The sequence below is a fragment of the Hyperoodon ampullatus genome (genome assembly GCF_949752795.1).
Source record: "Hyperoodon ampullatus genome assembly, chromosome: 8".
NCBI classification, from domain to species: Eukaryota; Metazoa; Chordata; class Mammalia; order Artiodactyla; family Ziphiidae; genus Hyperoodon; species Hyperoodon ampullatus.
The window spans coordinates 19,759,176-19,776,076 of record NC_136921.1 but is presented as its reverse complement, the minus strand read 5'-3'; positions in this window follow the sequence as shown (position 1 = coordinate 19,776,076).

The following is a 16,901-nucleotide window of genomic DNA, read 5'->3' as shown; positions in this document are numbered from 1 at the left end:
GTTTCAGGAGCAGCCACCATTGTAGGATGGGCTTCCAGTCAGGCTCCTGACTAAACCTTGTACTCTGAACTGGATCTACCTCCCCAAGACTCAGTAAACAGTGAGCGTTCAATAAATGTTGACCACGTGAACTGTACGTACGGAGGTCTCACAGGACACAAACACCTAAACCAGGAGTTCTGCCTCTCTCTCTCCTGGGCCCAGGGGGAAGCCAAGGTGGGAGGGTTTGGATCAGAAAGGTTGTTTTCACTTGAACGATGCTCCTCCTTTACCTGGCACTTCCTGGTTGCTGCTCGCCCCCTCCCCAGCCCTACAATCCCTTTACTTCATTTCATTTTTCTATCAGCGGGGCCCAACAAGAAGCCAACTGGCCCCTTGACTCAGTTACCCAGGTTTTCCCTTTGGCGCATCAGGCAGGATGCTCTGCTCACGGTCTGACCCCAGGCTTTCTCTGCCTTCATTCTTGAGCTTGGGAGAGATATCCTGCTTCGTGGCTCCAGGAGTTCTGTGGTGAGTTGGGAGGGAGCCCTGGAAAAATCACAGAGGCCTGACTGCGTTCAAGGCCACACAGTTGATGTGTGAAGGCCACGTTGACAGTTGTGAAGAAAGCCTGGTGGCAAAGTCCTGGGTCACTGCTGTGCAGTGGTAAGGACTTCAAAGTCAGGTCCGCAGGAAAGGTCCTTGACAGTCCTGTTAAATCTCTTCTGCCAGACTTGAAGCCAACTCTCTCTTGTCCTGCAAGAGTGGGTGCAATATTCTAGTGCAAATGTCAAACCTTGTGATGAGGGCAGGAAGCAGCCTTCCTAGGAAAATTAGCCACCTGCTCAAATAGTTTTGTTGTGGCTCATCCTCTGGTGCAAAGGCTTAGGTGTGGAGGCCTGACTGAGCTGTGCCACTCCCTGGGAAACAGCTTCAGTACTTTGCCTTCCGAGAATCCCCAGATGCACGGCACAACCATTCCCATCCCCGTAACTGGAGAAGGGACCGGCTCTGCAGCATGATGGGAAGCAGGGGAGTGGGCTGTGGGGAAATTAAATGAGTGTTGGAAGTAGAGTGTTCTTAGTAGCTTAAAACATGTTTATACTTCTAAAGTTTTCATGACCTTTGAGTATCTGGTGTGTGTGTGTGTGTGTTGCTGGGTTGGAGAAAGGAATGAGGCTAATGTGTCATACTTCCCTTTCAGCCTTGCAAGAAAATGAAGTCTTGCTTATTAAGAATTCAGCATACATACTTAACAATGCATACCCACAGTATAAGGTATTCAGCTAAATAAGGAATTTGGGGGAAGTAATGAGATTTTTGGGAAAGTTTAAATTTGAGGGTATAGTAGAGTAGATGTTTGTCAGAACATGTCAGTTTTTTCCTAACTTGATAACGTACCCAGTCCCTGTTTGGAGAAAGGGGAGCAAGTGCTCCTGAGTCCAGGAATGCAGTATACAGGGTATTTCTGAAGCACTGGAGTAAGGATTTGGGGGCGGTGGTGGGGGTGGGGGAAGGAGGGTGGTTACCATTTCTGTTTACTTCAAATTCACTCAAGCTTGATCAGACACTAAGGAACTTAGAATGAATACTTAATGGAGAGGCGGCATGGGGCTAAGAAAAGAGTGTGAACCTTGGAGTGTGACCTAGGGCTCAAATCTCAGTTCCTTTGTGTAGCCTTGGGCATGTCATCTAACTTTGTAAAGTTTTTAAATAATACGAATTTAATACCTACATTGTAAGGTTGTGAAAATTAAGGACATAGTAAAAGCACTTAGGACATAGGACTTAATGCATGGTTACTCCTTTCTCCATTTGCTATCCAAGCCCTGTTCCTTGGTTAGGGAAAGGCAGGCAAGAAATGTAAAACCCTTTCCACTAAGGAATGAGGCAGCTATAGAGACATTTTAGAAGTGAAGAAGGCCAGAACTGGGTTTGGCCTGGGTGATACCTCATCACCCCTACCTTCACCCTATCACCATTATTCATTTTACTGTTTCACACTTTTTTGGGGATTTATTTCTTCAGTTAAATATTTCACAGACAGAATGCAAATTAAAAGTATGTGAATTGGGCCTGCTCAGTCCTATTCAGAGAGAAGCTTTGATAAGGGAGCGTAAGGGAGCGTGAGGGAGCAGTGGATGCCTGGGGGCTGGAGAGGGGAGGAGCGGGGCACAGAAAATAGAGACCTTGAACTGGAGCCAAAGAACATGCACCAACATAACAGCTGTGCCGAGGGACGCTTGTCGTTACAGGGTACATTCTTATGATTTGAGGCTATTTAGTTGAGGGTGATTGTGCATCCTGTGACCCTATGGAAAGGACACACCTTATTGCCCTCTGGGACCATCCAACAGTGGGCCAGTGCAGGAGGTTGATAATCCAGGTGCACAGTCTGCTCCGCTTCCCTCCACAGCTGAATTAGTTACCCAAATAAGGTAGTCACCAAAGGCAGCCGGGGGACCTCCTGGCTTCCTCTAGATTTGTCCTAAGACTAAGCTCTGTTTACAGTGTGGATTCCCCAACTGCTTTGAAACACTGATGGTTTTCAGAGGTGTGTAGTTGAGGGAGCTCCATTTCATGCCACTTGAGAGTCTAATCCAGCCTCTCGAACAACACTTGGTCATTTAGATCTCCCTGTAGCAGTTTGCACCCTTGTTAATGTCAGGCTCATTTGACTTGACTGTTCATCAGCTTTGGAGCATTGAGAGCTGCAAGTAGCCTTTATGTTGCTCTTGGCAGATTTCTCAGGTGAAAGAACATAAGAAGGATCAATAGCAAGGTGGGTGTTTTGTAAAACCCATTTGTGCCTTATTATAATAGACTGAGACACATGGAATGCTACGGACTGTCATGGGGAAATCCAACACAATTTTGAAAAGATAATAATCTCTAAATTTCAACTAGTAAAATGAGACCAGAGCTTACCTTGTAGGGTAGTTATGAGGGTTAAGGGGGGGGCAGAATATACATAAAGCGGCTAGTAAAGTGCCTGATACATATATAATGAAGATTTAAAAAAAAATAAAAAACAGTTAACACCACCAAAACCATTTTCACAAAGTAACTAACATACCGTGTAACACAGCATGTTACTATTATAATGGTACTATGATACTATTATAGTAGCATGTTGCTCTTACAAAACTGTGATAAACATGGGATGGCAAACTGGTGATTTAATCAAGATAATTCATTTAGGGGCTTCCCTGGTGGCGCAGTGGTTGAGAGTCCGCCTGCCGATGCAGGGGACACGGGTTCGTGCCCCGGTCTGGGAAGATCCCACATGCCGTGGAGCGGCTGGGCCCGTGAGCCATGGCCGCTGAGCCTGCGCATCCGGAGCCTGTGCTCCGCAATGGGAGAGGCCACAAGAGTGAGAGGCCCGCGTGCTGCAAAAAAAAAAAAAAAAAAAAAGATAATTCATTTAGAAAAATTGAAGCCCTTAACATTAGTTGTCAGAGAAGTGCAGTTAAAACTATAATGATACAAGCTGAGGAGCCAACAGGGAAAAGCTACCAACTGTGGGATTATGACAACCTCTAAATAAGAATCCCAGCAAGGCAGAACCACAGGGCAGTCATGGCTAAGCCTCCTTGGCTGGTCCCGCTGTCCCTACTGCAGGCAGGCGGCCAAGTGCTTCCCTCTCTCCCCACTGTGAGACCCATAGCACACGCAGGGCGGGGGCCTGAGCCGAGAGCCTCTAGTTCAGAGAAAGGGGGGCTGCCTCCTTGCATGTCACGCAAGGCACATTCCTGGGGAATCTGGTGTTAAACCATTCGTAGACAACCTGCTTCTGGGTCAGGGTTGTGTGCAGCTGAACAGCTCCCTCACTGCAATTTATTGAAAGTCAGCCCTCAACATAAGAATTTGGAAAAAAAGAAAAAGAAAAGAAAAACTACAAGGAGACACCACTTACACAGCAGAGTGGCTCAGATGAAAAAGGCTGAAAATACCAAGTGTCTGCAAACATGGAGCAGCTGGAACACATACATTGCTGGTGGGAAGGCAAACCAGTACATTGGAAAATAGCTCAGTAGGTTCTTATTAAGTGAAATACACTCAACATATGACCCAGCAATTCACTCCTGCTTGCAAATGTTCACAGCAGTTTTATTCATAATAGCAAAACCCTGGAAACAACCCAAATATCCAACAACTAGTTAATGAATAAACAAATTGTGATATATCTGTTCAATACTACTTAGGTAAAAAAGAGGAATAAACTGATGCGTGCAACAACATGGATGAATCTCAAAAGCATTATGCTGAGTGAAAGAAGCCAGAAACAAAAGACTACATACTTTATGATTCCATTTATATAACATTCTAGAAAAGGCAAACTAGGGACAAAAAGCTTATCAATGGTTGCTAAGGACTATAGATGACAGAGGGGAGGGACAGTTGAGGGGCAGGTTGGAAATATTCTATAGCTTGATCGTGATGGTGGCTATACGACTATGTTGAAACTCATTGAATTATACACTTAAGATGGATGAATTTTCTTATAAGTAAATAAAGCTGACTTTAAAAAGGCTAAGGAAATACCATTTCATGATGCATATGTATATTAAAAGCACGATGAGATGACACTAATTAAAATTTATGTATTTTTATTTTTAAAAAATATTTATTTGGTTGCATGAGGTCTTAATTGCAGCAGGCGTGCTCCTTAGTTGCAGCTTGCAGGCTCTTTAGTTGCAGCACATGGGCTTCTTAGTTGTGGCTCACCAGCTGCTTAGTTTTGGCTCCAGGGCTCCTTAGTTGTGGCATGCAAACTTAGTTGTGGCAGGCATGTGGGATCTAGTTCCCTGACCAGGGATAGAAACCGAGCCCCCTGCATTGGGAGCACAGAGTCTTATCCACTGCACCACCAGGGAAGTCCCCAGAATAGTTAAAATTTAAAAGGCAGTCAAGATTTAAGAATCCACCTGCCAATGCAGGGGACACGGGTTCGAGCCCTGGTCCAGGAAGATCCCACATGCCATGGAGCAACTAAGCCCATGCGCCACATCTACTGAGCCCGTGAGCCACAACTACTGAAGCCCGTGTGCATAGAGCCCATGCTCCTCAACAAGAAAAGCCACCGCAGTGAGAAGCCCGCGCACCGCAACAAAACAGTAGACCCCGCTCGCCGCAGCTAGAGAAACCCCAGGTGCAGCAACAAAGACCCAACACAGCCAAAAAAAAAAAGAAAAAAATTGTTGCAGCTACCTTTGGAAAAAACAGTGTCCCACGTTAGCCATCAGGAAAATGCGAATTCTAAATATACCATATATATCATAATTATTGCAGAGAGCTGCATACTAAGACTGATAATGTCATTATCACAGTATTATCAGTAGCTCATCTGACCTGGGAACTCCACTCCTAGGAATATGCTAGTGATGGGGTGAATTGTGTGCCCCCAAGTACGTAGGCTGAAGTACCAATCATATTGTGACCTTATTAGGCAATAGGGTCATTGCAGATATAACTACTTAAGATGAGGTCATACTGGAGTAGGGTAGGCCCCTATTCCAATATCACTGGTATCCTGATGAAAAGGGGAAATTTGGACACAGATATGCACACAGGGAATATGCCATGTGAATATGAAGGCAGAGGTTAGGGTGATGCAACGAAGAGTAACCCCCACTAGCGGCAACTAGAGAAAGCCCGTGCGCAGCAACGAAGACTCAATGCAGCCAAAAATAAATAAAATAAATTTATATTAAAAAATTAAATTATTATTAAATTTGGTGTGTATATTTCCAATTGTGTGTGTGGGGGAGAAAGAGAACCAACTGTTGAAAGGGTTTTGTAATTTGTTTTTATTTCTTAATGAAACATTATGAGCATTTTAATAAAACTCATGCTCTTTTCACTGAATCATTCTGCCTCTTGTTTCCATAAATGCTTTTGTTTCAGGATAGAGAGCCTCATTCAAGTGTCAGATTATAGCAACAACCCCAGCTGCTCCCTTGTAATTGAGTGGCCCTCCCACATTAAGGAAGCAGTGGTTGGAGCATTTCATCTCATTCCCTTTAGGGAAAGACTGACACAGCAGAGACCAAAATAGTTATTTGCTTTGCAAAAGTTGAACTTCAGACAAATGCTGAAATATTTAAAACAAAATATTTGATTACTGAGAGCCAGGATTTTCTGCTCTGAGAGCAGAAGAGTTACCTTAGCGGGTAGAAGGGAAGGCAGCATTGCTGAGGTCTATGGAAAAGAAGGCAGTACAGATCATTCATAATCACTGGGACGCCAGTTCCTGAATTCTGGCTCTGACTTTACTAGCTGTATGACTTGAGAAAATTATTTTAAATCTCTGCCCCACTGTTTTGTAAAATATTAGGATAATAGCATTATTAACTCTTAGAGTTGATGCAGGAATCAAATGAATTAATATTAGAAAAGTGGTCAGAACAGTGCCTGATACATAGCGAGTCCTCAAATGTTAATTCTTCCTTCTCCATTCCCCTTCTTATTCTCTTCCTCCTCCTCCTCCTTCTTGTAGGCTGATGTGTGTCCCTGATATAGGGGCCTGTGTCCTGCACTTCTCTGCCAATGACTGAGAATCTGAGAACAAAAAAGACCTGTACCTGCTTCCTGGAAGGGAAGTCCCAGAGGTTTTCTCATGCCAAGTATGAGGACATCTGAGACATGTAGGCAGATAGGCCGAGATGACCTCAAAGTTCTCCTTCAGAAAGAGTCACATGCTCCCAGGGGCCCATAAAGGCCGTGGAAGTGGGAAAGTAGGAAAAGAGAGAGAGAGAGAGAGAGAGAGAGATTGATTTGAGAGACTTTTGGTCAGGAATAGGGGTAGAGAGTGAAGCCAGGGAGAAATGAAGATGTTTCAGTTAATGGCAGCATAGGCTAACAGTAGCTGAGGACCAGTTTGGAGCCCTCACATGTGTTAGGCACAATGTAATCCCTCAAAATTAGAACCAACCACAAGGAAAGGAAAGGGCAGGTGCAATACTGCAATTCTGACACTAAACCTGGAGTTAGTGCAGACTACAGTTTAAAGACATAGTCCCCAACTAGACTGCCCTCACTTCAGATGCCAGCCACAAGTCTGGGGGTTCCCAGGCTACCTGTAGTTTTCACCAACTGGCTACAAATTCACACATTCCTGCAACCCCCTGAGGTTTGATAATTCACTAGAATGATTCACAGAACTCAGGAAAGCTCTATACTTTGAATTACAGTTTTATTATTATGCTTATGAATCAGGACCAGCCAAAAGAAGAGGCCTATACAATGAGCTCTAGAAAGGTCTTGAACATGGAACGTCCATGTCCTCTACCATGGAATCAGGATGTGTCACCTTCCCGGCACCAACAAGGAAGCTCAACTGAGCTTTAGTGTCCAGAGTTTTTATTGGGGTTTCATTACATAGGCAGGATTGATAGAATCAGTGGCGTTGTGACTGAACTCAGTCTCCAGCCTCTGTCCCCTTCCCAGAGGTTGAGCTGGTATCACCTGGCTCGAAGTCCCAACCCTATAATTATGTGACCAATCTTTCCAGCATGACCAGCTCCCATCCTGAAACTAAGGATCGACCCTGAATAACAAAGACATTCCTATCACTCACAAAATTCTAACAGTTAGAAGCTCTATCTCAGGAACCTGGGACAAAGACCAGACAAATTCTTTATTATACAGCAGCGGGTATCCCTAAATTTACTGAGGATGACTTTTTGATACAAAATGGAATTCCAAATAAAAGTCTTCCAGACTCAGAAGACCAGCTCATAACCTTGATGTTGTTTCTAGAGCATGGAAACCCTGGATGGGATAACAGTGAGCTACCACCCCTGCAAGTCACTACAGCTGAAGAGTACTGTTTGCTTCAGGAAGATGTCGTCATGCAGGGCCAGGCGAGTGGTTCTACCTTCTTGTGGACCATCACCCAGCGTGTGGTTATCAGGGTGATAGTGGGCTCCTCTTGATTTCCCATTTCTGCAGTGGAAATATTCATACTACCTAGACCTTCCCCTCTCACCTCAAATCTAGTGGAAAGAGCATTAAACTCAGTACGCAAAGCCCTGGGTCTTAAGTCTGGCTCTGCCACTTACTGTTCTTTACCTCCCTGAACTATATTTTTCTTACCTGGAGGAGAAGAATAATGACCTCTATTCAGGGAGACTGTGATATTCCAATAAGTTGCTCTGAGTAGGAGATCTTTTTATTTTTTTAAATTTATTTATTTTATTTATTTTTGGCTGCATTGGGTCTTTGTTGCGGAGCGCAGGCTTCTCATTGTGGTGGCTTCTCTTGTTGTGGAGCGTGGGCTCTAGGTGCATGGGCTTCAGTAGTTGTGGCACGTGAGCTCAGCAGTTGTGGCTCGTGGACTCTAGAGCACAGGCTCAGTAGTTGTGGCACACGGGCTTAGTTGCTCCATGGCATGTGGGATCTTCCCAGACCAGGGCTCAAACCTGTGTCCCCTGCATTAGCAGGTGGATTCTTAACCACTGCTCCACCAGGGAAGCCCAGGAGGTCTTTTTATAAAGAGGTGGTGTATTAGTTTTTTAGGGCTGCCACAGACTCAAGAAAAACAGACAAATTGCCACAGACCGAGTAACTTAAACAGCAGAAATTTATTTTCTCACAGTTCTGGAAGCTGGAAGTCTGAGATCCATCTGTGGTTTCAGCAGGGTTGGTTTCTTCAGAGATCTCTCTCCTTGGCATGAAGACATCCTCCTCAGGTGTCTTCACTTGGTCTTAGATACTGTGTGTATCTGTGTCCAAACTCCTCTTCTTATAAGTATGCTGGCCATATTGATTAAGGGCCCACTCAACTTCATTTTACCTTAATTACCTCTTTAAAAGTCTTATCTCCAAATACAGTCACATTCTGAGATACTGGGGGTTGGGACTTCAACACATAAATTTGAGGGGTAGACAATTCAGCCCATACAAGCATTATTTCAAACAGGATTGCACTGGCACAAGGATAGGCAGAAAGAAAAATGGGTCATAATAAAGCAGAGGGTGAAAACTGGCACACAGATTTTGTTTGGGCTGATTAATTTGTTTTTTAAGGCTGCCAGATGTTTTCTCATAAAAATTCTTCTAGAATTCAAACCTCTAGTCACATCAGGCCTACATTCTCACATGGCAACAATTGGCTGGAGCTGGGTGGTAGCTGCCCCTGGGTCTGTATCCTTTTGTTTACCCCAATTCCCACCACTGCCCCATTCTGGTCTCTGGCCTGGTCTTAAAACTATAGGGTTGGGCTTCCCTGGTGGCGCACTGGTTGAGAATCCACTTGCTGATGCAGGGGGCGTGGGTTCGTGCCCTGGTCCGGGAGGATCCCGTATCCTGCATCCCGCATCCCGCATGCCGCGGAGCGGCTGGGCCCATGAGCCATGGCCGCTGAGCCTGCGTGTCCGGAGCCTGTGCTCCACAACGGGAGAGGCCACAACAGTGAGAGGCCCATGTACCGCAAAAACAAACAAACAAACAAACAAAAAACTATAGGGTTAAAACTATTAGAGTTTTTGATCTCTGGGAAGGAGAGTATAAAAATAGATCGAAATACATACTAGAATTGAAGGGAAAAATGTATGTGGTATTTCAAACTTCTGGGGAAGCATCATGTGGAAGAATTGGCCGTGCCATTCCATCCCAAATCAGAGGACAATGTTGACTTGAAGAGTTTAACTAAGGCAGGTGCTTTTTCCTGGGTATCACAGAGCACAGCCATTAAGAGCTATAAACCTTCTGTGTTGCCAGAAGCTATCCCAGACCTCAAGAAAAGCAGGAGAGAAACCAAGTCCTTTGTTCTTCAGCAAAATAATTTTTACTCACTGACTCTGTTAATTCTGAGAGGAAATATCCTTGCTTTGAAAAGAGTTTAGACTGCATAGTCTTTAAGGGAAAGAAAAGTAATTTACCTAGGATGAGATGCTTACTTTTACAGATCAACCAATAGAGGAACCATACCAGCAACCCTGCTGCCATGCTCGTGGGTGGGAAGATTGTAAATAAAACAGGAACTGGACGTTCTTCCTTTACCATCTCCCAGAAGTTGAGTGCCCATCTCCTCTGCACCTCTGGGACCATGGATGAAACTCAGGGTTGGATAAGACTACCAAACTAAGACTCAGAAGTTTATTTGAAGAAAAGAACCCAGGCTCCTTGGAGGAAGAATTAGGGTTTTCCTGAGAAAGGGAAGGTAGCGTTTCTCCACTTTGAGACTTGAAGAAGAGGATGCAAGAGGGACAATGAACAAACCAAAGTGTTGGAGAACCCAGTTAGAAAGCTATTGGAGAAGCATCTGAAGCACAAGATCTGGAAGGTCTGGGCTACCAGCTGCCTACCTTTGTGCAACTTGAAGGAGAAGTGAGATTTAACATGTTTGATTCTCTTCACATTGATTTCCCTCTGGAAATGTCCTAACTCTTTGCTAAAGGAACAAGTGCTGTCTGGTCTTATGAACACTAAAGAGGCATGAGGTAGAAAGATGTGTTCATCCCATCTTTTCCTGGCTTCCCGTGAAGATGGAGTGTCGCCCTTGTGGGGACTGGTGGTCATTGCAGTATCAGAGGATGATCCAGAGGCAGCTCCTGAAAGCCACATGGCACCAAAGGAATGTTCTGGAGTGAAATGGAAGATCAAATTTTCCACTAAGTCCTGTAACTTAAAGAATGTTGCTCCCAGATAGAAAATGGGGGACATCCAGCAAACTCCTGAGCTATTATCTAATAAATAATGTTGGAATAATTAGTTATTATTTAATTAAATGATGTGGGAATAATTAGATAATAAGACCCTAGGTCACACCAAAACCAAAAATTAATTCCAGATAGATTGAATTGCTCACTGTGAAAAAAATGGTAACAGGTGGAAAAATGAAACTATCACATATATGGTAAAACATAGGAGGATTTTTTTCCCCTAATAATTTTGGGGTAGTCTCAAAAAGATATGAAACCCAGAAATCATAAAAAGAAAAAAAGTGCCAGATTGGACTACACAGAAATAAACAAAAGATACCCTAAATAATAGCCAAGATATAAAGAACAGACAACCAGGAGAAAATACTTGTAATATATATAACAGAGGTTAATCTGTTAATCTCTCTAAGTAGAAAAAGAACTCCAACAAACTAATAAGGAAAGACAGAAAATCCAATAAAAAAAGATCAAAGGATATGACTAAGGACTTCATAGAAGAAATAGAAATGGTCAATAGGCATATTTTTAAAAAAACAGCCCTAAGCCTTTTTAATATTTAAGGGAATTCACATTAAAATTTCAACATGCTTTTCTTAACTACAGGTGAAAAAAGTTTATGTAAATATAGAACAAGGTCTGGAAGAATATGCACTAAATTATGAACAGTACTTCATCTGGAAGGAATATAATTGGGGAAGCAAAGCAGAGGTCTTTTAATTTGTCCCCATATATAAGTGGTGGGATTATGGGTGATTTTTACTTTGGGGTTGTTTTGCTGTATAATTTAATTCTTTGGAAAGCAATGTAAGCATAAATTCTCTGTGTTCAGGAGGCTTAGAAAGTTTTTATTTGTTTATTTTAATTTTCAAAGTCAAAAACGTATGAATTAATTAAACAAAAGAATCAGACCAGTTTTTTAACCTACTCTCAAATCAATTTTTTTTGATTTTTTTTAAATTTAACAAATTTAATCAGTTATACATATACATATGTTCCCATATCCCCTCCCTTTTGCGTCTCCCTCCCGCCCTCCCTATCTCACCCCGCCAGGCGGTCACAAAGCACCGAGCGGATCTCCCTGTGCTATGCGGCTGTTTCCCACTAGCTATCTACCTTACGTTTGGTAGTGTATATATGTCCATGCCGCTCTTTCGCTTTGTCACAGCTTACCCTTCCCCCTCCCCATATCCTCAAGTCCATTCTCTAGTAGATCTGTGTCTTTATTCCTGTCTTACCCCTATGTTCTTCATGACATTTTTTTTCTTAAATTCCATATATATGTGTCAGCATACAGTATTTGTCTTTCTCTTTCTGACTTACTTCGCTCTGTATGACAGACTCTAGGTCCATCCACCTCATTACAACTAGCTCAATTTCGTTTCTTTTAATCTCAAACCAATTTTTTTATACACACTGTTTGTTCTTGTACTTAATTCATGGGTATCTTCAAATATACATTTTCCCCAACATACTTCTTTCTAGATACCTCCCTCCCCTGAAATAGAAAAGAAAGGGGAAAAAAGAAAAGAAAGGAAAAAATAAGGTACTATATGTATGTACGGGTTTAATTGTTTTAACACATTATTATTGCTTTTACTAAATTTTTTGGCCCTGGTAAGGTCCCAAGTGACCAAGTTACCTGATAGCCAGACATCACTTTGAGACACAAGTTTCCAGAAATGTCAAAAGAAGATGTTTTGTTATGTGACTTTTGAATAAGCCACTTAAAAAAAACCTGACATATTACAAGTACATACTACACAATTCTAAGAGCCAAGAGAGCATGCTGTGAAGTTGTGTCCCTGTCACCTTTGTCCCTGAGGCCACTACAATTACAAGTTTCTTGTGTATCCTTCCAGAGATATTCTATGCATGCGCAAACCCTGGCATAATTTTGTCGTAGCCTACCATACCACTGTTTTGCATCTTGCTTTTTTTATTTTATATCTTGGAAATTGTTGTATATCAGTACACATAGAGCTGTATCACTGTCTTTTTAAAGCTGCAAATGATTCCAATGCATGAATTTACTATAATTTATCTCATTAATCCCCTACTGATGGGTTCAGGTTGTTTCCAATATTTTCTTTATCTGTACAAACAATGCTGTAATAAGTATCTTTGTATATTTGTGATTTTGTGAATGTGAAAGTATATTCGCAGAAAAAAAAATCCCTACAAGTAGAACTGCTGGCTCAAAAGTAAGTGCACTTTAAATTTTGAAAACTCTGCAGAAATTTGTACTTCCTTAAACCATGACTGAGAGTTTGTTTCCTTATACCCTCAAAATCATAGTGGTATCAAACTTTTGATCTTTGTCAATCTTATAGGTGAAAAATGGTTTCTGATGTAGTTCTGATTTGTCTTTCATTGCAAATAAAGTTAAACATTTTTGCATGGGCTAAAGAGCCATTTATAGTTCCTCTTCCATGAATTATCATTCATTATGGTTTTTAAAAAAAATTTATTTAGTTTTGGCTGCTCTGGGTCTTCGCTGCTGCGCGCGGGCCCCCTCTAGCTGCAGCGAGTGGGGGCCACTCCTTGCCACGGTGTGCGGGCTTCTTACTGCAGCGGCCTCTTTTGTGCAGCACTGGCTCTAGGCGTGCAGACTTCAGCAGTTGTGGCTCGCGGGCTCTATAGTGCAGGCTCAGCAGTTGTGGCGCACGGGCCTAGCTGCTCCGCTGCATGTGGGATCTTTCCAGATCAGGGATCGAACCCGTGTCCCCTGCATTGGCAGGCGGATTCCCAACCACTGTGCCACCAGGGAAGTCCCACCATTCATTATGTTTAAAATTTTTATTTCATTTCATTTATTTATTTTTAAACTTTCATTCAAGTTATAAAAATAATTTTTGCTATTTAAAGATTCTCTTGTTAGGTAAGAAAAAAATCCAGCTACGTGGTATTTATGAGAGATACTTCTAAATCAAAATAATCTAGAATGACTGAAAAATAAGAGGGATGAATAAAAGATATATCAAACAAATTCATAGGACTAACAATAGTAGGAGTAACAATATTAAAGTCAAACAAACTAAATCCAAAGCAATTTAATATTTTAATATTTCAAATTTATAAAAGGTGCTATATAAGAATATAATAGTCAAGAATATATAGTATATAATAGTCATGAACCTTTATGAACCTAACAACAGATCTTCAAAATATAAAACCAAAGCTGGGCTTCCCTGGTGGCGCGGTGGTTGAGAGTCCGCCTGCCGATGCAGGGGACACGGGTTCGTGCCCCGGTCTGGGAGGATCCCACATGCCGCGGAGCGGCTTGGCCCATGAGCCATGGCCATTGAGCCTGCGTGTCCGGAGCCTGTGCTCCGCAACGGGAGAGGCCACAACAGTGAGAGGCCCACATACCGCAAAAAAAAAAAAAAAAAAAAAAAACCAAAGCTGTTGAAAAGACACAAAAAAATGGACAAATCCACAAATCCATAATATTTGGGGGATACTTGAACATGTGTCTCTCAGATATTAACAAATCAAGTAGACAAAAATAAGGCTACAGAGGGTTTAAATAACAAAATTAATAAGTTAATAAAAAAATATATTTTTTTCAAAAATACACATGGAATATTCACAAAAATAAACAAGTACTAGACCATCAAAAATGTTTTAGTAATTCTAAAAAGCAGATCATTAATACTCTGACCACAATGTAATAGCATTATAAATTAATAACAAAAGAATGGTCCCTTTCAAAACAAAAAACAAAACTACAACTAGTTAAAAGTAAATAAAAACACTTTCCTGGGCTTCCCTGGTGGCGCAGTGGTTGAGAGTCTGCCTGCCAATGCAGGGGACACGGGTTCGAGCCCTGGTCTGGGAAGATCCCACATGCCGCAGAGCAACTGGGCCCATGAGCCACAACTGCTGAGCCTGCGCCTCTGGAGCCTGCGCGTCTGGAGCCTGTGCTCCGCACCAAGAAAGGCCGAGATGGTGAGAGGCCCGCGCATCGCGATGAGGAGTGGCCCCCGCTCGCCGCAACTAGAGAAAGCCCTCGCACAGAAACGAAGACCCAACACAGCCAAAAATAAATAAGTAAATAAATTTATAAAAAAAAAAACACTTTCCTGCATGACTTAGATTAAAAAGAAAATCAAAATGGAAATTACAAACTATTGGGAAAGTGAACAGTGAAAGAAATTGCATATTTAATCTTATTGGATATGGCCAAAATAGTGTGATATGAAAATGTGTAGCATTAAGTCCATTCATTAGGAAATAAAATTTCACTAAGCAGTCATTAAAAAATAAAAAGTTAAAAATATAATATATCAAGAAAATGAACCCAGAGGGGGAAAAAACAATAAAGGTAAAAGCATAAATTGGATTTCCACTTCTCTTAATACCTGACTCAGTCCTCTCTCAAAGGATAACTTGAAAAGCTGAATAAAATATGACCAGCATTTACTTGAAGGAATCAGCATCAGAGAACAAACAAGGTAATAAAGAACTGTCAGACAAGAACCAAGAGAAGACAGAACTCCAGAGGTAAGTTAGCCATTAGGTACCACTTTCCTATTAGTAGCATTTCCCATTTTCAGAAGAGAAAGCTGAGAAGTTGTGAGAAGTTGAGTGGTTTAGCCTCACAGGGCTGTGTGAAGAATAGCTGGAGTCTGTAATCTCTTATACCCAAACTTTGGATTGGAACCCAAAAAGATTAAGGACTGGAAATAGACTAGCCTTCTAAAGGACTGCAGTTCAGCTTCAAAGCATCTCATTCCCTGAAACTGAATTATGGTGATTTTGGATTGTGGGTGCCTTTAGGCAACTGTCAGAAATAAAAGTAAATCTTCCACAGGGAAAATGAAATCATCCTAAACTTCAAATTAGTTCCACTAGAAACTTAATGAATACATTTTCTGGCACACAATCAAAAGAAACAAGGCCCAGGAAGAAACATGAAAATATGCACAAAACCACCAGAAATAATGGACAATAGAAATCGTCCCACATAGATTCCATGTATTGGAGTTATTGGTCATAATCCTTAAAACAACTATGCTTACAAAAGTAAAGGGTATAATAAAAAATAACGTTGGGCTTCCCTGGTGGAGCAGTGGTTAAGAATCCGCCTGCCAACGCAGGGGACACAGGTTCAAGTCCTGGTCCGGGAAGATCCCATATGCCAGTGGAGCAACTAAGCCCGTGCACCACAACTACTGAGCCTGTGCTCTAGAGCCTGCAAGCCACAACTACTGAGCCCGCGTGCTGCAGCTACCGAAGCCCATGCGCCTAGAGCCCGTGCTCCGCAACAAGAGGAGCCACTGTGATGAGAAGCCTGTGCACCGCAATGAAGAGTAGCCCCCACTCGCCGCAACTAGAGAAAGCCTGTGCACAGCAACGAAGACCCAACACAGCCAAAAAATAAATAAATTTATTTTTTTTTAATTAAAAAAAATAACGTTAAGAATTTTGGCATAAAACTAGAAATATTTTAAAAAGGACATAGATTCGAAAAAAACTAAAGTTGAAAAACTGAGAAATACAATAATAGAAATTTAAAATTCGATGGATAGATTTAACATCAGACACAGCTGAATAGAGAATGAGCTAGAAGAGACAAAATGATAGAACAATACAGAAGAGAGGGTAAGAGGGGCTTCCCTGGTGGTGCAGTGGTTGAGAGTCCACTGCCGATGCAGGGGACACGGGTTCATGCCCTGGTCCAGGAAGATCCCACATGCCGCGGAGCGGCTAGGCCCGTGAGCCATGGCCGCTGAGCCTGCGCATCTGGAGCCTGTGCTCCGCAACGGGAGAGGCCACAACAGTGAGAGGCCCGTGTACCGTAAAAAAAAAAAAAAAAAAAAGAGGGTAGGAGACAGGGAGGATACAGTCAGAAAGTCTAACATATATATAATTTGAAGTCCTAGGAGAGAAGAAAAATAAATGGGGTAAAAGGAATGTTTGAATATCTGAAAACTTCCAAAACTAATGAAAGATATTAGGTCGCAGAGTCAAGAAACTCTATGACCCCTAAGGGGATAAATAAAAAGAAGTCCACACCTAGCTACATCAGCTGTCAGTCTAATTTTTGCCCCTTGAACTTAACATGCCTCTTCTGCCTCTGGCTGCCTGTAAATAACCAATTCTTCAAATGGTCTTAGAAAAAGCTTTATCATCCTGCTGGTTCTACCTCTAATGGGTTGAATAAGCTTTGAGCTCGTATTTATTTTATTTGTGTATGAGTCATGTTTTTAACTTTTTGAAACTTGTACTTTGAATATACATATATGAAACAAA